This window comes from Saccoglossus kowalevskii, chromosome 6, assembly GCF_978046115.1.
Source record: "Saccoglossus kowalevskii chromosome 6, keSacKowa6.1, whole genome shotgun sequence".
In the NCBI taxonomy this organism is placed as follows: Eukaryota; Metazoa; Hemichordata; class Enteropneusta; family Harrimaniidae; genus Saccoglossus; species Saccoglossus kowalevskii.
This window is the reverse complement of record NC_140646.1, coordinates 20,870,607-20,894,013: the sequence shown is the minus strand read 5'-3', so window position 1 is coordinate 20,894,013 and position 23,407 is coordinate 20,870,607. Positions and strand designations below refer to the sequence as shown.

Genomic DNA, 23,407 nt, shown 5'->3' with positions numbered 1-23,407 from the left:
CGTCAAAATTGGTTCATGGGTACATCAGTTTACTATGAAGACTACCAGTTGTCAATTTTGCAGGTCAGCAGCTCAAATTTCACTACTTCAAGTTCATGCATAATTAACACCCAGGCTAGTTGTCTGTACGATTGTTGTAACACTGTTCAACCAAAAACAATGCCCCGACGGCGTTTTGAAGATAAACACATTGTCAATCATTTGTGAAAATTTCAAAACAAAAGGTCAAAGCGTCTAGGAGCTATTTTTTTAAAGTTCTGGGATGTGCACTAAAAAGAAGCTGAGATAATTGCTAATTTGCATAACAATTCCCTCAGTGAGAAGTTTGCTAATGCTCATAATTAAAATGGCTGTAACATTTCTAAATTTTAATGTATTATCGTTTTGTTAAAAATTAAATATAGTGCATATTATGGAGATCCCGTCATTTCTCTTTTTCACCATGTTTCTTTTTCATTATTTATGTACAGCCTTGCTAAATCTTGCTAAGCATTCAAAATAGAGAATATTTGCCCCATGTTATCTATATTTTAAAATCGTTTTTTGAGTATGTTTCACTATTCACAATTCTACAAAATTTTAACAGTCTATAGCCAAGACTGTTTGGATAATAAAAAGCAAAAAAAAATATTTCACTCCCAAGTGCCCACGAACCTGCATCTCTAACTTAAGCCATGTTTTTACAACAATACCGTTAACATGAAAACGTCATGAACAATCTGACGTGTTGGAAGGCGACGGGGGGGGCACGTTTTCATCGTTTGTTATCCAGATGACTACTGGCTACACAGCGGTCATGTGAATGAAGTTATTGTTGACGTTATGACAGCACATCGTCATTATCAATTGTAGTTGAGTTTAATACTGAAAACATAACATATGCACTCAGCCTTGAGCCTCGGGTAGGCTCTGCATGAAAGATTGATCTTAATATTTGAAATATTGTCAATTGAATTGTTCTATTTATGTTAATGAGGTTCTCTCAATTCACTCGTCAGTTACATTTATATGCTGTACAAGAAGTATAACAATAGGTAAACAGGCCTGATTTGTTTTGAAGTAAAATTTGCTGTTAAAAGACAGGGACTATGATATTTTTTTCATCTCCAGTATTGGCAGATGTAGTACATATTAAGGCTTGCCTATGTATTTGTATGGGGGTATGTGCATTTATAATATATCACTGATATCTGCTGGTCCAGTTAGAACTTGAGTTAAGAATATTACTCGATTTTCAGTGAACCTAGTTTGTATTTAGCAACATCTTTCAATAAATTCAATGAACTTAATTTGTCTTCAAATATTTTGAATAGTTGATACTATCCTCTGGTGGACCAATTAAACATTTAATTTTCATTGTGTATGTGTTTTATAGGGTCGTCAGTAACTGATACATCCCCGCTTATTAGTTGGTACGGTAAGTATGAATGCCTTTATTTTATCTCATTTAGTAGTATTCAATATAAGAGCACAGTGTTGTACTGGTCTAAGTGGCACCAATTATTTCTGGTAAGTTTGGCAGTCTACATGGAAGCTGGTCTAACTGGGATATTTACTATTATAAGAAATGGTAAGACCTCAGTACTGTACTGGTCTAAGTGGCACCAATTATTTCTGGTAATTTGGCAGTCTCTGGCATTATGCACATTCTTGATATTTTTCTTTGTGCAGAATCCCGTGCTGAAAACAGACTGGGGAATTAGTTCATTCTAGTCTCTTTGGTAGAACATGTTTAAAATAGCACAGTGTAAACTGCAATTTTTTTTACTGGAAAGATTCTGTACACACATATTTTTTTTTAATCAAATTTAACAGACAATGGGAGCATATAGGCTACAACCTCTGCTTACTTTTGACTAAATGTTTTTTTTTGTTGCAGGTGCAGAGCCAGAATTTTTTCTCAGAAATGTATTTATTGCAACAGCATACTCTTTGCTGCGTGTCTTGCAATTGTATATTTTTTTTTTTACTTTGAGAAGTGCTTTCAATCAAATTACATAAAAATACAATTTCACACGATTTGTTAATATTATTTTTTTCTGGATTCTTGCACTTTATTTGTATCATTGTCATATGAGAAGTACTCTTGTCCTTATTAGAGATATTGAAACTAATCCAGGGCCACAAACTACATGTTGATCTGTATGTGAGGAACCAGGAACTAAAGTTGTCACACGTACTTTACACCAAGGATCATTGCAGTTTCTCAGTTCCTTGTCTGGTGCTAGTAGTTGTATGGCAAACAGTATAATTGCCTGGTAATGTCTAAAATATCAGGTTTTTAGTTCGGTGATTGACAGTGTCCTTGTAATATGAATACAGTTGTACAAGGAAGTTCATCCAAACAGACACAACATTGACTCTTCTACATATTTGCAGATCTAATTTGCATACTTTCTTGTCATTTTACCTAATAATGCTGACCAGGATTGAGAGTGCTATAAAGTGCCATAGAAATCATGTTTGCCAATTTATGTCCATGGCAAAATTATATGTAACTTTCAAATGACAACAAGCGAAGGCAGTGTCATACAAAACTCTAACAAAAAAGCTTTGTTCTAGTCATTACGAGCTTTTTCTCAGATATGTGTCATCCATCCATGTGTTTTCCTCAAAATTCAGAGACATTTAATAATTGCTTGCAGATTGCGTTATATGTCGATCAAGTTATTTATTTGGCTTTTCTGAGACAATTTATATTTTTTTTACCCCATCCCCCCTAAAATTGTTCCACATCGATTCTGAACAATTAACAGAACTTTAGTACAGCTCATAATGGATAAATTCACTCCGATACAAACCCTGTTCAGTATCAGTTTTAAATTGTTTTCTGAGTAGGGGCTATGACATGTTGTATTAAAGATTATCTGGTATTCAATACCTCACATATATGTATAAAAGTATGTATAGAACTTGCCTGGGGTTCTAGTCATGTGACTTTGATAATGTGCATAACTGTAATATTTTAAGTAATGTGGCAGTTGAGAACATGCAACCAGTACTACCGGTATAGTACATGTTGTAGAACAAAATATTTGACTAAAATATGAAGTCATTGAATATGTTCATGATTTTGACTACTGGCTACACAGCGGTCATGTGAATGAAGTTATTGTTGACGTTATGACAACTACAATTGATAATGACGATGTGCTATTTGTTTCTATTTGTTATACCATAGTCGTTGGAACCACTCTGATCACTATTTTTAAATGTTAACAGGAGCAAGTCTATAGGCAAAAAATAAAAACATATTTCAATGATTTTGCATACAATTTTCTTCTATATAGTAAATACAGTATTTTATTTCATGCCTCCAATACCTCCCTCTTCTTTCTAAGCTTTCTTGAATTTTTGGCAATGTAATTTTGTTTGACATGGTGAAATGCAAATGCACACAAACTTGAATGGGAAGTGTGAAATAAATTCTACTGAATTCAGCTCTCAAACATATATGTGCATGTAAAGTGACGATTATTGAAGGCAAAATATTAAAGCCAGGATCATGGTATATATATATTACTTACAGTACATGTATATCATTGTTCTCTTTTTAATCTACTATATCGTATAATAAACTTCACCAAACTGTAATAACCTTGTGTGGTGTGTTGTTTGTATTAAAAAAATTGAAGGAAATGTTACTTTCAATCCCTTTCCATCAGGACTGAAAATAGAGCAACTTTCAGATTTACACAAAATGTCTCAATTTGTTTGTTTTAAAATCCTCTAATTTTGATTTAAAGCATCATTATCTCTTGTGTGTGAATCGAATGAAGTTTTGAAAACTACCACTAATTACCCATGAATAATGAACACCAATCGCTTGCAACTCTGTGGTTACAGACTAGGGGACTGCTATTTTACATTTCGATATAGTTTTTAGACAGGTACATTTATTTTCTGGCTATAACCCTTGTGATAAATTGAAATTATATCTTGGGAACTTTGTTTCTCGATTTTCCCATGTACATACACGCGACAGCGTGGCAGTGCTATGCATTCGATGTGAACAATTTTGGTGAAGTTAAGGTAGCGAGAAGGGAAATTTTCACTTTTTTCTTGATTTTTCAAAAATTGATTAAACGTTCACTTTAGACCTTGATACATCATCCCAGGTTTACAAAAGATCGAAATTGCGAAATAACGTCGCTCAAATCAGTGTTTTAAAACGCTAGCAGAAAAGACTACAACTGCCGTTTCGTGGATATTTGCACATTGTTTATCTTTGAAAGGGTTTAAATGATAACATCTTATCTGTATACTTTGTTGTTGACGATTCTGATATAACGGGTGATAAGCTTTCCGTCGCAAACGATGCGTGTTTATCTAACGTCCATTGTCAGCATTATTGTCAGTCGAGACTTCGTCGGAGCATGGAGCTAAAAAATTTGTTTAGCTCCATGGTCGGAGAAACATGGTCATTTCGCCCAACCTTTCGCTTTTACATCGACTGCTTAACGCTTAATTTCCGACCATGCGGTCTTGTCCGACCGGAAACCGACCGCATTTTAATCGCGTTTTTTGGGGGGGGGGGCGGGGGCTTGCTCTCTCATTGAAAACACTGACCGCTCGTTCAAACACTGATCACTGGCGCAGAAGTGGTCGAAATGGTGGTTTTGATAGTAAAGTGTGAACATACAACTAACTAGTATTAACTATTATTAAATTCTGAACGGCACTTCAAATCTAATAGTTGTATGACACTTGTATCGTGAAAGCAACTGAACTGGGACCTCTTGTTACGTGTTTTGGGTGCTTGTTCTAAATGTAATATGTTATTTTAATGAGACAGTTACGTGAAAAAAACATAGGTAACTCATTTTGACAGAGCAGAGAAACGAGGAAATGTTAATGATTAATTCCAAAAATAACGATACCGAATCCACGTCGGTCCATGTCTGGTAAAATTTGACATTCAATTTTTAAAATTAAGTCACGATCATTGAATGACTTCCGTCTAAACCGTATACGTATACGTAAAATTGTTCCCACAACAATATTTTCGACTAAAAACGGCCATATGCCCTGAAAAAATCGAACAGAGCTTGACATGTATGAATAATTTATTGGGCTCAAAAATTTAGTTATAGCCATAAATATTTGGTGGCCTGTCGATGAACAATTTCGAAACTCAAGATTCACACGGCTGCGAAAGTAGAACATTCCGGAGGCGGTGAAACGGAAGAGCCAAACTTAACGCATAAAAATAGAACGCGTAGTTTGACTTCTGTGTGGCCAACCAATGGCTGGATACGAAAACGTTTGCGGTCGTTGCCAAAGAACCCCGCGTCCATCGCCTGGCGATGCTCTTCACCCCCTCCGGAATGTTCTACTTTCGCAACCTAATCGCAGGTTTTTTGAAAAACGTCGAAAAAACACAAGAATTAGTAGAAATGTTCCTATTTTGGGCGGATTATTGATAGAAAATAATGTCTTTATTACAAAAATGCCGTGAGTTTTTCCCTTAGTTATTTGTTATCGGCGAAAAACTGCGAACTCGGCAAATTTGGTTGCACAACTTCCCTCTATCCACAGTGGAGGGACTGTGCTCTATCATATACACCCAGCGACACCGATGCCAGCAGACTGTGGGAAAAACCAACGGGGATCGACATTCCAAACAAATTATTGGGACACGGTGTACAGACATTCCAAACAATCGAAACTATCAACGAAAGACGAGGTTTTATTTTAGGCTTAGAAATATTTTCTTTCCGTCAGCCCATGCATGGAACTGCCATTTAGCTTCATGGTCCTTCAGCTTGTCTTTGCCTCGGAACATATCGCGAAGACTCAATAATCAGGAAAGAAAACCCAGACAACCATGTCGTACTTGTGTTGAAATACATTTTGTATTTCACGTCAGAATATTGTTTAAAATAAAATATTCAGTCCAAGCCAAATCGAGGCCAAAGGGTCAGGTTGCGTGCATATAATTATAGATAGTTAAAACGAAAAGTATTTGAACTTTTGTCAGCTGTTCAACATCTATAAAAACCATAAAGACAATTATAAGACAATGTGAACCTCGGAAATTTTTCTGTTAATCCGAATTTTAAATGCGTGCGAGCGAGCGGTGATATTTCGGGGTTTGCGCGGTCGAAAACAAAGCGGAAATTGTCCGGTCAAATTCAACAAGCGGTCAAAAAAGCGAGAAAAAAGGTGATTGGAAAGCGGGAGCGGGCGGGAGGTAGTGCGAAATAAGTGCTGTAAATTTGCGCAACTTTCTTTTAAATCGTTTTATTTTCCAAGTCAATATTCTATTTTACTAATACCATGTTTTCTAACGCAATGGCGAAAAAAAGAATGAAAGCGTCGACAGATGAGGCAAAGAAAAATCTGCGACTCAGTGTCGCACTCTGACACAGCAATTTTTTTTTCAAACATCGGCCATTTTGTTTCACCATGAAAACCATTTTATTAGATCACTTATCAGAGACACTTGAAGGATTAGCTTGTTTGTAAACTGTCAGCGTGTACAGTGGGACAGTAATGTTTGCCAGAGGATTATCTCTCGTTGTTCGTTTGCATAACAATGGAAACCCGAAACGTTCCTGGAGTGGGGACTCAAATGCCAGCAGTTTTCTTCATTTTTCACGCTCGAGCTTGTAATTATTCATTATCTGACACTCTTTATGAGCTCTATGATATCAGTGGTTAATATGTTTGGCCATTTTTAGTGTATATTTATAATAATGCAGCAAATCTACAGTGTTTTATTAACCAAGACTGTTTTTCGCGTTTTTCTCGAATTGAAGTTTCGATTGAGTACGACTCATTGGGACCGCCGCCAAATCAAGTGCGTTCGGACTAGGACATTCAAACTCGCAGTTATCGTTCAAAAGATAATGATAGTGCGAAAAATGTCTGGGTTTTTAAAGAAAATGCTTTGTCACAGAATAATAGTCTGTTAAAGGTGCCAAGTATGAAATAATTTGAGGACAAAAAAACAAACCTGCATAGAAATCGGAATAATAGGTCTTTTGATTATCGGAGACGCATTTCAATGGACTTGATTACGGACAATGCATGACGTAAATTTCACCAGGAAATTCCGCAGTGTGCTCTCGCAATCGAGGATTTTTGATGTCACGTGATAATTATGTAAACAATGACCGTCCAGTTTGTGCGAACTTGTACCTCTATACCTAGTCTTTTGAAATATATAAGCTAAATTACTCTTCTGAACAAGACAACAGACAGAGAATGATTTATTCGAAAACGTCACAAAACCCTTCTCGCTACCTTAAGTGGGAATTTCACCAAAATCAAACTACAGTTTCTGTGGGAGTCCTTTACATGACTACCACAAGATTATTTTATGGGACAGCAGAGCTCTTAAGATTGTCGGATTTCTTGTACATAGTTTGGTCGATCCATATGCAAGTTTTGCAGAGACATCTCTGAATTACAACTTTCATATCTAATTTGTGGGCAATGCTAAACTTTAGAGTGCAGAGAAAATGAGTGAACGAAACAATTTCAAATTGAGAAAATAATTGATTGAATAAACATGTATAATTCTAACGACTTGGTTGATTTTATAAAAAGACAAATAACAACACTCTCCTTATTTCCTTATTTGATAAATTTTATTGACACTAGCAGTTTACATATGAAAGTATCATAAAGTCTTTGATAACAAGGGCAACAAGTCGGAGTTCAAAAATATCCGATGCCAAGACCAAACAGAACTGCATCAAAGTTTGTTTCAGTACCATCAATCTGAAAAAACAAAAATAAAACCACAGCTAACAAGTCATGAATGACACAGCCTTCGTTAGATGTCATTTTAAAGTTGCATTTGCACTTACTTTGTCCAACAGCCAACATCACAATAATCCATTTATCAGGATTGGTTTTGCTATTCTTATATTTTAAGCGTAAATCTCGCCCAACATTACATATTCTCCAACTTCATTCATTTCATATGGGACAAAATGAACATCATCAAAGTGATTACTGGCCAAACACACAAATTCATGTAGTCAATTTATAGCACAATCGGCTAGCTACTGCTTTAGATTTATCCGCAAGTACTTTTTGCCTTTTCCTAGACATCTCCATCTTGACATGTGCATATTTGGTTTTCAAAGACTTCAGGCTTTCTATTCAAAGAAAGAAAAAAAGTAATTTAGTTCTGAATTCCACAAGTAAATATATTTAACAAATTGTATATGAATATACCTTTATCCAAGTCCTTTCTGTTGAACATCTGAAATAAAATCAAAGAGTAAACTTAAAACCTTACTGTAGTGAACTAATGTAATGTCAAGTGTCCAAGGTCGTGTATCTAAATGGTTAGTACTTGCATTTGTCATACATGTGGCTGTGGGTCCATAGCTCTTCTTGTGTTGATCTTTAGTCTTTGTAATACAATTGGTGTCATTAAATCTGCTATTTTCATATATTTTTATCGAGCCAGAAGAGCAATGGTTCATCCCATAGACTTTCGTAACACAAACACAAACTATCCCCAATTGATTGTATGATTATTAAACACTCACCAGCGCGAAAACCGTGACAAAAATGATCTGTTTTGAACTTTTGCCGGGATTTAGCTCGCTAAACCATAAGTAACTCTACTGACAGCCATTTTCTTGATGTCATACAAAGACAAAATTACTTGGCTGAATGATGTCCCTGTATAAGAACTTAGTAACTTCAAGTGGAACACATAACATTCTGTGTGGAAAAATCCCTTGCATACAAACACCTAATTACAAGAAGAACCTAGAACACTAAGCCCAGGGTATTTGAAACCGAAATTGTCATCTAAGTCTCAGACTAGTAATACAACAGACTCGCAACGCGGCGTTTTCTTTTGAAGTAATGCGTGCCACGTTTGTTTAGGTCATCAGTTCTTATCGTACCGAGTAAACGTTGCTGAGCAACAAGATTTTCATTAGATCTCACAAAATAATGCGAGATCTATTCATATCACAATCAACTATAGCGATGCATCGCGAGACATAAAGACAGGAAGTGGCATAGACGACAGAAGTTGTCAGTGAACTACGAAAATGGCATTTACGGAAAAAAATGGCAAATCTGAGGACGATAATTACGAGTGGGATTCTATTTTAGGAGAACATTTTGACGAAGATAATGACAATTTCTCTGAGCGATCTCGTGTTTTTCATTTCCTGAAATTAAGAATAAATAGAAATATACTGGGCTATTTTTTATACAAAACTATGACGGAAGTCAAACAAAATCAGTCAAACTCGAAATAGCAACAATACTGACACACAATAGAAAATTGAAACAGTCACTGAACAACGCGTAGATCGCGTACTATGAAGTCGAAGTCGACAAAAATAACACACCTCCAGTTTTTACCGTTAGGCCCCACCGACTTAGTTTTATGGATGACATCCACGCGCGCATTAGTTTTCGCCTGTTCTCCAAAAAAAAAATCTCCGACGACGAGTCTCCACAGATCAGTTTTCTGTTTGGAACTTGCCGACTCATATTGTCGCAAAGCGCCGGCTTGTCGTAAAACTCTTTTTGGACTATCTAAAAACGTGCTAATTTTGTCGTAAATGATCTTCTGCACATGCGTATTGCGTTGCCGGGAATACGTGAGCATAAAAGTTCAGAGGAAAAACTGAGGGATTGTTGTAGACTGGTACGCAATTGACGTCGGCCAGGGAGATATGACGTTTACACAGCTATACGAGAGATTGGTTAAAGCTAACCCCTACTGTGTAGAGAGGAGCAAGCAAGGACATTTCTGTATCATTGCAATGTTTTGTTAGTTATTGTCATAAAGTAGTGTATGTACATTCCGCCTTGACTTGTACTGAAAATGATGTTCATGTTGTACCTTGAATGCAGTGTTTTGACTGAAGGTACTTCATCATGACTACATGTACTAGAGCTTGTCTGAAATGGTTATACCTGTGACAGTAATACAGTACGAGATGTGTATATCAACATGTGCCTCCTACAAATAAAGACTTCTTGTTGTTTTTTGATACATTGTGTTCTGTGGTTCAATTCGTAATAGCAACTCTGTAGTCCTGTGGTTTTAGCAGGATTTTTTTTTCGCCCTCTCGCATTAGATTTGGGGTCTCCAGAGGATGTCATCCATAAAATTAAATCAGTGTGGCCTTACCGGATCACGCTGATAAGCTGAGAGATATTATGTACATGACACTAGTTATCCCATGTTTCGGCATCCGAGAACACGAAAACAAAACTGGTAACACACAAAGAGGTATGATCGTTCAAAACGCAGCGATATGCTCTCTCTGTAAAAATATTGGAAACCTTCCGCAAAATCCGCAACAGCGAGAAATATAGTTTCAAAGTTGCTCATTATATATTCAAAAACTATTTCAGGTAAACACCAAGACATTCAGTTACTTGTAACTCCCCTGATTTTTGGTCGATTCTTAAAATTCTTACACAGCTACAAAGGTCAAAATGTCCAGAACGCATCTCTCGATTTTTTTAAAATGTCCGGATCCGATTTACGAAGAAATACGCAATTTTCGAAGAAGCGCGAAGTGTGCAGAATATCCAGTGTTCGGTAAACTTCGACGGTGTCTATGCCAATGCTACACAGCGTGGCACACATAGCATATTCAATTAAGCCGATTAACACCTTTAACAATAGGCGTTGCGAGTCTGTTGTATTACTCGTATGAGTCTAAGTGTAAGGCCTTTGCTGATTTCCTGCTGAGCTGGAATGCCAATTTTTAATTTCAAATACCCCAGGAGAGTGTTTTAGGTACTTCGTGTAATTAGGTGTTCGTATGCAAGAAATTTTACCACACAGAAACGACAAATTCGGGCGAATTTTGGCTTAATATAACCCCAATGGACCGTATTTTTGGATTGGTATTTTTGTCCTGATTTGTAGTAATCTGAAAAACGCGTTTCACAACTTGTCATTCAAAATGGCGGCCCCCATATAGTAAATATCGCATTTATTTTATTATATCAGGTGTGCGTCAGCTGACTGTGATTGCCAACAAGGAGTTAATGCATTTTATACAATACATGATCATATACACACAAGTATGGGCTGATAATTTTATATGTGAATAATTTCTATAACAGGCACCCTCCAGTCGCTACTGTGCTTTCTAGTCTGGCACTATTTGTGAGAAGAATCACATTTGGAATAATTAAGTACATTTACGGATCCACACTTCCATTGTTGTATCTCAAAAAATAATTTGGTTACCTGATTATTTTTTTATTATTTTTTGTATCCAAATGATATGGACAAAATGACATTCAGCTCGAACATCCTATAATAATGCCATATGGTTACTGACCTTATTTGAGTAAGATCTTCTCCATGAACAGTATCAGCTTCCCCGTCATTGCTGCCATTACTTGATGATAACAAATTATCAGAAGATGTATCAAAATCTTGATGAACGGCACCACAGATTTCATGATACATTTTGACAAATTGTTCAACACTGTAATTTTCTTTAAACCTGCGACAGAATGCAGATTTGTTCCATTCAAACGTACTTCGATTTAACAATTCGGCATATCTTTTACTGTTATTTTCCTTGTCCTTTGGGTTGAAATAGAAACTGTTTGTAGAATTGGTCGTCCTGGTGACAGCAAATCTGAAATGCGCTGTTTGTGATAGCACAATGCAACTCCCTGGTAAAATGCAACGTTGAATCTATTTTTCACTTTCACCTCATCTTCCAAATATGGCCCAAAATAACTTGATATAACAAATTAAAACAACATGACTGATTGGATTTATACCAAATTCAAATTTTTTCCAATTCAATGCATGCTGAACTGGCTGCGGCAGCCATGATTCCAGTTTTGTTCAACATTAGGCAACAAAGATTCACGCAGTTCTTCCATCTTGCTTTTATATTTTTTGTTCACAACATGCCACTCATAATATTTTTGCTCCGAAGAATTAGTTGAGCATATATATTTTTTTCTTCATCGTTTACAGCTATTGACTGAGCTGGTTCTTAAAATGTTTCTATGTTAGCTTCCATGTAGTCATCAGCTCATCACTAAGCAATTCTTGGAAATCAAGAGACAATGATGACCTGTCTGTCTGAAGGCCAGCATAGTCAATAAACTTTTTTCGAGTGCCATCACTGTGAAATGTGTTTGGATTCTGTTGCTCAAATATTGCAGTGGCAGCTTGGGTTTGAGCCAATACCAGGGCTTCGAACTGCATCATGGTTGTCAGGGACTTACTCCGCAACCTATCAACATTCAGGATGTTCTTGAGCACTGACTTTACAATTTCTGTGCATTTTTGTACTGAAACATTGTGTGTCACAAAATCATAATAAAACTGTCTTATACTATCTGTATACTTTCCATTTTCAAAGGTTGTTATTTCGTTTGAATCCATCAAATCTTCTATTTTTTCACGTAGCTTCATATTGTCATTCTCTAAATGTTTCATTGTTCCAGATTACTCTTCACTCTCTGCGAATGGTGTTCACTTGCTGACTGGGCTTTTGTTTTTATTTTTCCATTATGATCTGATCTAATTTCTCTTGTATATATTCATTCATCAATCTGATGTGTCATCTTTTTTGTTTGCAATTTCTGGGAGTTAATGCTTCAAGTTTTGCTTTTAAATAATTTATGTGAATGAATTTCTGCCTATACTTGCTCATTTCACTAATTTTATCTAGTGCAGCTAATTTCTCGCATGAAAGCTCTTTCATAGTTTTAGTAATTTCGCTAATTTCTGGGTAACTGTCAGCAAGATTTCTACTCAAACTTTCTAGAATTTTTTCCACATCTTGATAAGTTTGTCCTTGGAACTTTGTACGACTTGCAGAGGAAGTCATCTAACTCATGTTGACGTTTGCTGTGTTTCAGTTTTAAATACACATTGTGTAGCCGAGTCCACTGGAGTCTAATTCCAGTGACATTCAGTTTTGTTTCAGCACCAGGCCGCATAAATACATTAAACCAATTTAAAGCATTAGAAACAATCTCCCCTGGGCTAATAAGAAAATTACGTAGTTTCTAACACATGCTTAATTTCTAGGTTGATACTGTTATCCAGACTGTCTGTGAAACTACATGATATAAAAACTTGTGGTGTGACACTCTTTTCTGCAAACATTTTACAGACTGTGTTGCTATGACTGTACTCAAGACTTGAACTTCCTTTCCATATTTTCTAGCTTCCTCTACATTTCTCCGTACTCGTTTTGTTAAGTTGCTAATTTTTACTGGTAAAGCAATATCTTGGTCAAAAAGCCTAATTATATCTGGCATGGTTTGTTGTATATTAATTCCCATTCTCTGCAGACCATAACTTAGTGGAACATTGTAGCTCATATCAACTAACTTCTTCTGCCCTGACAATAAACTCTCTAAGTATAAAAAACATACAAATGTGTTATCTGTCTAACAAGAGTGTATTACCGAGTTTAGAAATTAATTACTTATATGCTAGAACTAGGAAAAACACAGAAAAACTATTGTGACTAACACAACTATTGAATAAAAAATAAAGTGAACACAAATAATTAAGATGATTTAATTCTCTCATCATTCCATAAGGTAATAATAATGTGATTTCCAAAATCAAAGCCATGAAAAAAGTATGTCGATATTGAACTTTGAATGAGCTACCGGTACTCGGATTTATAGTGCATGGCACCGGTTTCAAAATGTACATAAACAACACAGAATTTCCCTAATAGTATACCAAATAATCGAGCTACCGGTACTCGGATTTATAGTGCATGGCACCGGTTTCAAAATGCACGTAAACAACACAGAATTTCCCTAATAGTATACCAAATAATCGTGCAAAGTGAAATTTCCAAATAATTAGTGATAATGCCGGCGTAATAACGATAGAACACAGCAACAAACCACGTAGAAAATTTGCATTCAACCAATTCATTGCCAATTATTTGCCGAAATTAATGTAAAATAATCGTACGAGAACTAGTTTCTTTGGAAATCAATGTTACTACCCAAAAATCAGCGTCTCGTGAAGTGTAGATCTCCAAAGAAAAATTTTGGTCCACTCAAAAATTAGCGCGTCGCCATTTTTACGTTCGATCTCAACTTTGACCTGTCTTCCGATGACATTGATTTTGTACCGGCGTTTTCTCAGTGGAGCTGGTCAATGAATAATTACAATAATATTTTTCAACAACAGTTAAAATAGTAAACATGGTGAAACGTTCAGTTTAAAAAAATTACATACCGTATTTACATAAGAAAACGAACAGACAAAACTTTGACCTCAATTTTCTTTCGCATGAGTCATAGCTACATAAATTAAACTAGTACCATCTTACAGCAAATTATATTGGTCATACTTTCATATATGTTTGAAAGATCTGTGTTGATTGGCTCTCCCCTTTGGCTTTTCTGTTTTTTATCACACACCCTGCAAAATATCACAGGCCATGTTTATTTACAACACAATTTTATCGCTAATTGTCGATTTTTCCGGCGGGAGTGTGATTTAGTCACTCATCGTACCACGCTTTTTTACACGCGAAATAGACACACGACTAACCTGTTTCAATAATTAGCGTTATTTTATTGATGTGCAACGTATAGAATTTGCAAAATTACAGTTTAAAATTCTTGGGAAAAGTTGAATAGTAAAATCAACTAAAGCCTTTACCAACATAGTTTATTCATGATTTGTCTCTAATTAACGATTCTAACTCTATATTGATATCATATACTAGAAGTACTGTAACAATAATTTGGTTACATACTCAAATCTTTGTATATGAACAAAGCAGCTCTTTTTTAATGTATACTATACTGATATCTGTTATGATTTTAGCTAGCACTATAAAATAAATTCAGTCTATGTCATCTTAGATATCATGACACCAGAATACACCTTGAAAGTAAATGACTGACTTATAAATGAAAGCAGACTTGGTTCTGAAGTGTTGGATTGTCTTGGTAACATACACTGTAAAGAGCTTCTGTTTTTCTTGTTTAATTAGATAAATTGTGACATTATCTTTCAAAATGTCAAGACATTTTGAATGTTTGAATACTCATGATTAAGCCAATTTTGTGCATAACCCAGACTCTGTCTTGAGTATAGCATACAAAATGTAATTTGTTTCTAACTTTGCTCTGATTTATGTCAATGTTTAAAAATTCATTCGTGAAGCCTTGTTAGAAAGCCATTAATTCTTCCATGAAATATATTGTGTATTATTTCATTCTATCAGATGTTTGTTTTTACTTGCACAGTCATCATGTGTGCTGGTAAAAACTGGCAAACGTGGTAATACTCTACTATGGCAGCTCTGAATGTGTACCAAACAAAACTCATATCACCCAGGCAATATTTACATACATACTTGCCATATTAGAAGCACATTTCAAAAAAAGAGAGAGATACTACAAAAACAATATGTATATGTGATTCAGTATTTTTAAATGAACACTTTACTGTTTCTTAAACTACATTATAGTGAGAAATTATTTCCATCACTTTTATGTATACATCAATCCCATAGTTTTCAAAACACCATTTGTCTGGTATGCGTAGTCAGTTTATCTAAACATTGTTGTGGAAATTGCTAAGTGATAGAATGAACAACAGGCCTGGTATTTTCCTCTAATTCATCTTGACAAACAATGCCATAATGCAAGGTCTCATTTGGCTGTAACTCGGTTCCAATGGCGTTCTGGTATTTTCCAGTAACAAACATTCCTCTACATCCCTAATTTTGCATTTATTTTATTAAGAAATACATAATGAAGTGCAGCAAGATGGCAATCTTGTGAGGGATTTAGAATACCTTTATCTCCCATGAAGTAAAACAGCTTGTAGTATACACTCGGAACACCTTCAAAAACATCTGGCCATAGCCTCTCGGTGCGATGGTCGTGGATGCTTTTTCCAATAATCATATTCCTCAGTCTGTTCCATGCTTCAACATATAATCAGCTATGCCGACATTCTCCATCCCCATGTCACTTCTGATACCATATGCCTCAACTGCATTTACAAAGCGATGTAGTAGTGTATCTGCATTGTTATTATCCAAACTAAATATTAGTATAATTGAAGCTCAATTGTTATTTTTAAAAAGCTTAATAAGAATCTTAATAAATTACTTAATAACAAAAAAAGGAAAGGAAAGTATTCTATAGAGTTGATACACCTACAGTGTACAACAGCAAAACATTAACAAAGATGTGTATAGGTTACAGGAGGTTTTGCATGTTTAAATGAAATGAGAAGAAATAAAAAAAAAGTTATACCAACTGCTGTATTCAGCATGTATCAACAATATCACTTGAAAATGCGGCACAGTCTGTGCATTTGTCACTGAATCAGGAAATGTAGAGCAACTTTTAAAATCAAAACCATCTTCGGAAGTCAATGAAGATGAAGGCCATTACATGGTTTTGTCACGTCTTAAAAAGCTGGCTCTGGCCTATTCAACAACAGACTTGGGAAAGAAAACTATGGTTTATTCAAAAATATATTGGGCTTCCACCACACACCAAAATAGTGAGATTACACAAGGATAGCTAGTTGCTTATTTTTCTTTCAAACTATTTATAGAGATTCATTGGACACCAAACACCACACCACCAAAATTAATCTTTGAATTTTTAATCATTTTTTGGATACATATGATCCTTTAGTTAATTAAGTTAATAACTTTTCAAAAATGTAATAATTTGCAAGGGTATAACATCGAGGTCCTAGATGTAGTCATTACAGAATATGGAAGCAGACCAATTTGTGCATCAAGCGATGAGGCTCGAACCCAAAGACATATATATATATATAGAACATTATAGAAATGGTGAATTGCAAGTGGCTGCAGATATGACATATCTTGATGTAGATCATGAGAAGTATGCTGTCCTGTATATTTGTAGCTTGCCATTGATTGCATATATTGACTGAGATCATGCTCAAAGAATGTTCCTTTGCAACCTTCTCTACGACAATTTCCACCTAACATTATGCAAAACTATTAATGGTACACACATTGTAACAAATGGAAACCATCTTCAACAACTCAGAATCAGTGGTAGTAAGTAGTGATCTTAAACTTGTCAAATTTGTTGATCAAATCAAGATAAGTTCCTGGCTCTGAAGGCACACAGCTTTACATTACTGCAATTACTCATTTTATTCAACTATTTCGTGATATAAACTTTGGATCCCCAGAAGATATCCAAAAAGCCTTTCAATTGGGATTACAATTCTTCAATATTGGTGTATGTATGTAACGGCAACCTCAAACGTAATGCAAAGAAAGGAGCTAAAGATGGTTGGATAATTTAGGTTAAATACTGTAGCAATTGTATTACTATCTTTACCAGTAATATGCAGATTGTTAATGGATAGCCATGGTATTTACTAGTGTTTATGTCTTGATCTCCACATGGCCCCTTTTAACTCAAAAACATTGTTCATAAAATAGTATACATTCCTACTGAAGTAAGAATTTTGGGTGGTTTTGAACATATGGATTATATTTATTTATGAAGTACTTCAACATATTTATTTATATACCCAGATGCACATGGTTTCAAGGCTGGGTTACATTTAACTTATTTTTCTTTTTTTGAACTCAGATGGTTGAGAAAAAGATACACAATCAGAATAGCTGGTGTTGCCTGAATATATTATCAGTGGTGAATCTCAAGCAGACAGTAGCACTGAAACACATGTGGCAGCAATTGAGGAAGCATCTCCAGATCCTATTACTAGTGGTGTACCAAGGGAAGATGCTGCCACCCAAACATCTACAAGTACCAAGGAATTAGCTATGCAGACTAATCCTGTTATTGTTCTATCTCATTTATGTACTCACATGAATATATTTTTATTCTGTTAAATGCACATATTCAAATTGTTCATGTGCATTATGTGAACTAATTGTGTCTTTTTTTATAAATGTTTTTAGGTTGTCAGACTGGAATAGTGAAACAATCGGTTAAAATCCAGGCATGTCCTAAACAAAGAACTAAAGGTAATATTTATTTAGCTATTTATAAAAAACAACAAAAAAGCATGTTGTTGTTGAAAGAATTTGCTGGACATATACATGTACTTGTACATGTCATGCATATTGTGTCTTGGGCTTGATTTTCAAATTCAAGCTATGTTATAAAATAATCTTCTGAAATCTAAAAGCCAAAACCTTTTCTTTAGGTTTTCAGACTTCCCTGAAACCAGTTCCACCAGTAACAACTACATATGTTCAGTGTAACCTAACAGACCCAATCCAAATCTTGTCCATAGGCCTGAACGTGCATCAGCATCTATCAACAGTGATGATGAAAATGAGAGTGATTATGACACTTAGGATGAATCTGACTTCCGTTTGTATGAACCTTGATGAAGAGGATTCTACTATATGGAGACGAGCTGTATGAGGTAAGCCAACATTTAGCATGCAACTGCAAATTTGACATGTTAATAGAGTTTCCTCTGACTATGCTGTTTCTATTAAAAAAGGTCTGTATTCCTATGTGGATTAGTGCCCGTACTTGGGCAGTGGGACAAATTGTTACAGATTCATCTGTGTTTCCTGTCATTGGTAAATGTAGTAAGTTGAAAAGATTTACTGAATATCTTAAAATAAATTAATAAAATCTACATTATTATGTGGTAAACAGTGAAATTGTTTGTTACCAAAATTACTAACAAAAAAAGTGGGTAATCAACAATGTTTATCATCATTTTTTTTATTTTTACTACCCTTTTTGCAGTTTACAATTTCTCAAAAGTCAGAGGTAATATAGTTCATGCATATTTTACTTTTCTTACATCAGTAACAATTTTAATCTTTTTACTATTTTAGTGATTCCTGTGTGACAGCACCTTACAGTAAACAAAAATACCTCGTCTTTGAACCCAATTTGTTGGGGTTGTTTAAGCTGAGACTGAAGGCAAAATTACAAATAAATGTTGAACCTGCATCAGAATTAAGCACAAGTGCCTCAACTGTGACTTGGTTAGAGAATGGTGTAGCCAGCCTCTGATTAAGAACACACCTGCAAGGAATGTTCTGCTTTCAGCTTCAATTCTCTTTGCTGGTGCCAATCCTACAAAGGTGTTTTGACACATATGAATTGCTTGGCAATAACTAGCCGGACGTTCTTCCAGCATCAAAGGATTTAGATCTACATCCAACAGTGCTGTCTCATGGGACAAGTCGGAGACTCCGCTTCATTGGTTATTGGTGGTGATGGAAGAGCTGACAGCCCTGGCCACTGTGTCAAATATGGTTACTATACCAGCATTGAGTTACAGATGAATAAAGTCATTGACATTCAGTTAGTACAAGTATGTATCGTAAATGGAATTGCAGCGAAAATAGTAGTTCAGTTTAGACTATACAAAATCATTTCTTTTCATATCCTTTAAAACACTAGGTCATTTGTTACTGACTAAAATTGGATTTCATTTAAATAACCTCTCAACATATTTCTATTTTTCGATTTTTAGTCAAATGAAGTTGGTAATAGTTATAATATGTTATAAGAGAAGTGTAGCTGTGATCAAAGAAAAGGCAGATATTGGAGAACTGGTGACTGGCTGCCACAGACAAATTGCCAATTACATCAGAGAAGGACTACCAGAAACATCACATTACTTTGATGTGTGGCATGTTGCCAAAGGTATAGATAAGGGGCCAAATAGGGACACTTATGAAATCTGCTTTATTAGAAATGCATGTTTATCAGCAAATACAAATCTTGATACCATAAAACATGTATAAACTGAATACTGGACAGCAATTTTACTGAAACTGCTTTTGTTGTCTTTCAGGGCATAATGGGAAAAGTAAATTGTTTCCTTCACCTTGCTTCTTCGCACTGTCAAGAAGTCTGATTATATTATAGGACTGAAGAAAAAGATTTGGCAAAGCAGAAAGACTGCACTGATGTTGATTTGTGGAAAGGCAGCATTATAAACCACCTGTATTGGTGTCCAGTGTCCACACAAGATGGAAATGAACAGATGATTTTGGAAAAATAGAAGTCAGTGACAAATCATGTACAGATTACTCAAACTGAACTTAGTACACTGTTCACAGATTGAGCACATGGTCCTCTATGTGGTAGTGATAGAGCAACTTTGCATACAGGTACTTTGTAGTTCTGCAGTAAAGGCAGGGAAAACAAATTATTGAACCGACCAGTAGGCAACATTGACTGCTGTTTAGCAAAACAAGCCATGTGCCATCTGCTAGTGTTTGCACCCTATGTGGCTGGTTCTATCTAATTTATGGTGATCGCTTCATCCGGCCTTAACATTTCAAACAGCATTTATAATGGTTACCTTGGAACTGAGTCGCCCTCCAGCTGTAATTATGGAATGGAATAGTTTAGAATGAGTTTCAACAGTTGCTTTACACAACCACAAAGTATTTTGCAAAGCTGCAATTAATGTTGCCAAATAACAAGTTATCTGTCAGTTTAATAAAGATATTGTACTTGCAATACAGTACATTATTATCGCTATATTCTGGGTGAATGATCTGATTTTAGAAGGTTGCAATGTTTCTTGTCCCAGTAATTTTGATATTTACTCATTTATTTTCAAGGTACAAAGGCAGGTGAAAAACTCTGTAAAGATGTCAAGAAACTTTCACCAAGATACCAGACATATAATCTGGAAGGTTTTTATAGCCTATTAAATCACTTCGCACCAAAGATGGTAGCCTACTCTTACCATTGGACGATGTATAGGTATGTAAATACGGGTACACATTTTTTATATACCTGAACTCGCACAAAAAAAAAATGGGATGTGTGGACATTTTTTAAACCCAAGTGTGAGCATGTGAATGAATTTGTTCAGGCCTGATTGCACATGGGCTGCACAGGGGATCAAGCTAGAGTTTCCAGGCATGAGGGATACAGTAATGTGCATCCCCTGTTATCCATGTGTTTGAATGACTTTTTTCTTACATATAGCCCAGTACTTTAATATCATGACTGTACTTATGACTTGCTACTTTTTGGGTGGGTGAGTGAGGGCATCATCACAGTGAACATTTTCTCAGATTTTTGTTGTCAGCATTGCACTACAATGAAAACAGCCATAAAGAACAAGCAGTTACTCAGACAGGATAGGAAAGATTTAGCATCGAATTCCCCAAATACAAAGCTGGAGGACATACTGCCAGAGGCATAAATGTCAATGGTACATTTAGTAAGTACTGTAATAGGGGAATGTTCACGTATAATATTCTAATGGTAACATGGTGTTGTGAGGGTCGTACTGCAGTCTAATATACCAGAACTGACTAGTGTTTTAAATATTTCTATCATTACAGATTATGTTGCAGAATTCATGGAGAAGTTGGAATTACATATGACTGGGGAATGTCGCACAGAGTTGCCAGAAGCACCCCCCCCCCCACCACCACCACCACTGATCAGCCAATATGACCACGCACACAATTAAACCATCAAACACAGGAGAAGATTTGTCCAATGAAAGCTAGCTTGTAATTTTCAAATTTTTTTTATGCAGTCGTACACAATTCATGATGCTAGATTTTACATAGTGTTAGTGCTCGTTACCTAAATTCAATGCCACATGAGGGAAAAAAAACAAGCTGTGTTTGGAATGAAACTGTTAGATATAATCCAATCAGATTAAATCAAAGGTTTTATTTTATTTTCTATTTGGATTGTTTGTTTTTTTTAACATTCTATTCTACGACCAGACTATTACAATTGAAACTAGGGAAATAAAGAAAAAATAATATCACACACCAAAAAAAAAAAGATGTGATTTTAACCAGACTGGATATTAATCTTGTGTCAATATTCTGTTGTTTACTGTATTGAAACTATCGAGCCAAGTTGTGCCAAAATTGCTAATTTAATTTTAATTAATGAACTAATCGAGATGTTTTTAATATTATTTATTTCTCTTCATACCATGTTGACTATGAAGTGAACAAATTAAGAACACCAGAGTTAACAGCGATAATTCTAGAGTTTGTAAAGAATTCAACAAGAAGACAATTGTGTAGATTGGGTGTTGGGGAAATCGCACCAACACTGTGGCCAAGCGATCTCCTTTCAAAAACATCAGTAGTGACAAAGAGACGAAACAAGGGCACAGAATCCACTGCATGGGAAGAATTGTTAAATCTTATCGGGGTCATAATACAACCAGGGGTCCGTTGAATTATCTGAACTTTTGTATATTCTGATGAAAAGGCACCCCGGTTCGTTGTTTTTTGTGGTGTTGATACCAAGGCGAGCACAGGTTGGGAAATTGCAGGCAAGATTTCGTAACAATGTTCAATATGGTGTCTGGCATTGAAAATTGTCATTAATGTTGACAGTGGCTTTAAATGTTTGTTTTATAGTCCAATCATGATGTGGAAATCACACTTTTCAATTCTCTCCTTAGCATAATGCTGCAATACACGTCTTACAGTGGATATGTTGATGAACACTTTCCTTGTTGAGAATTCCTTTTACCAAGTGTCGCGTGCGGAAGAGGCAAGTGCAGCTTGACGAGGCCCCAGTCAATCAGAGCGATGCAAACAAACGACAAAACAAACCAGAGTTATGTATATGCGTTAATTGAACGTACTCGTTTATTGAAGTTTGATAGAATATATATATATATATATATGCAATACCAGAGGGTCGTATGGTTCGCATCTACAGAACATCAATCAACTATGATAATATACTCAAAAGTTAATAATAAGCTAGGTATAACCAGCACTTTTATTGTTTTTATTGTTATGTTAATTTCTTCAAAACAGTTCATGGCATCTGAATTAGGTGGCATGTCTGACCACCAATCAACACAAAAGAAATATGCTAATTAGTAAATATGGCTGCCTCTCAAATCTCCATTTTAGGCAAACAATCATCAACTAGAGCACAATTGCATATTAATTTAATGCAAAAACGTAGCCATATGTTAGACCTGTTAAGAAGATTTCAGTATTCCATCTTGATCACATGCATAGGGTGTAATATCAGTCCAAAAGTCCCCAGTTGCAGGTTGGCAGTTTCGGCTTGGACCACTTTGAGAACTGTAACAACTAAACCACCTATTTTGTAATTCCTTGTTTTTAGCCATAACATAGTAAGATGATAACCACTGATCAGTCTTGTTCATGAGAAACATTGTAGAGGCCTCTGAGGCTAATACCGTTACATTGGGCCGGAAACGCATCAGTTGATCTAGATACCCAAACAGACGCTCCACATACTTATTGTGCTTATCAACACTAAGCGTCTGCTCACGGAATTCAGGTGTTGTTACCTCATAAAGGCCACCAGGAAGCTGATCTTTAAACTCTCAGAATCATTCAAGTGTGACCATCATACTCTTGACTGTGCATGACCAAAACATCCAAGACAGCATCCTAGTTCACAGCAATATTTTAAAATGGGACATAAGTTCTCCACATTCAAG

The 23,407-nt window shown here is 35.6% G+C and overlaps 1 pseudogene; it reads left to right on the top strand.

Moving 5' to 3' along the window:
• Positions 1 to 19,147: 19,147 nt before the first annotated feature.
• On the top strand, positions 19,148 to 21,418 carry LOC144361805 (uncharacterized; annotated as a pseudogene).
• Positions 21,419 to 23,407: the final 1,989 nt, after the last annotated feature.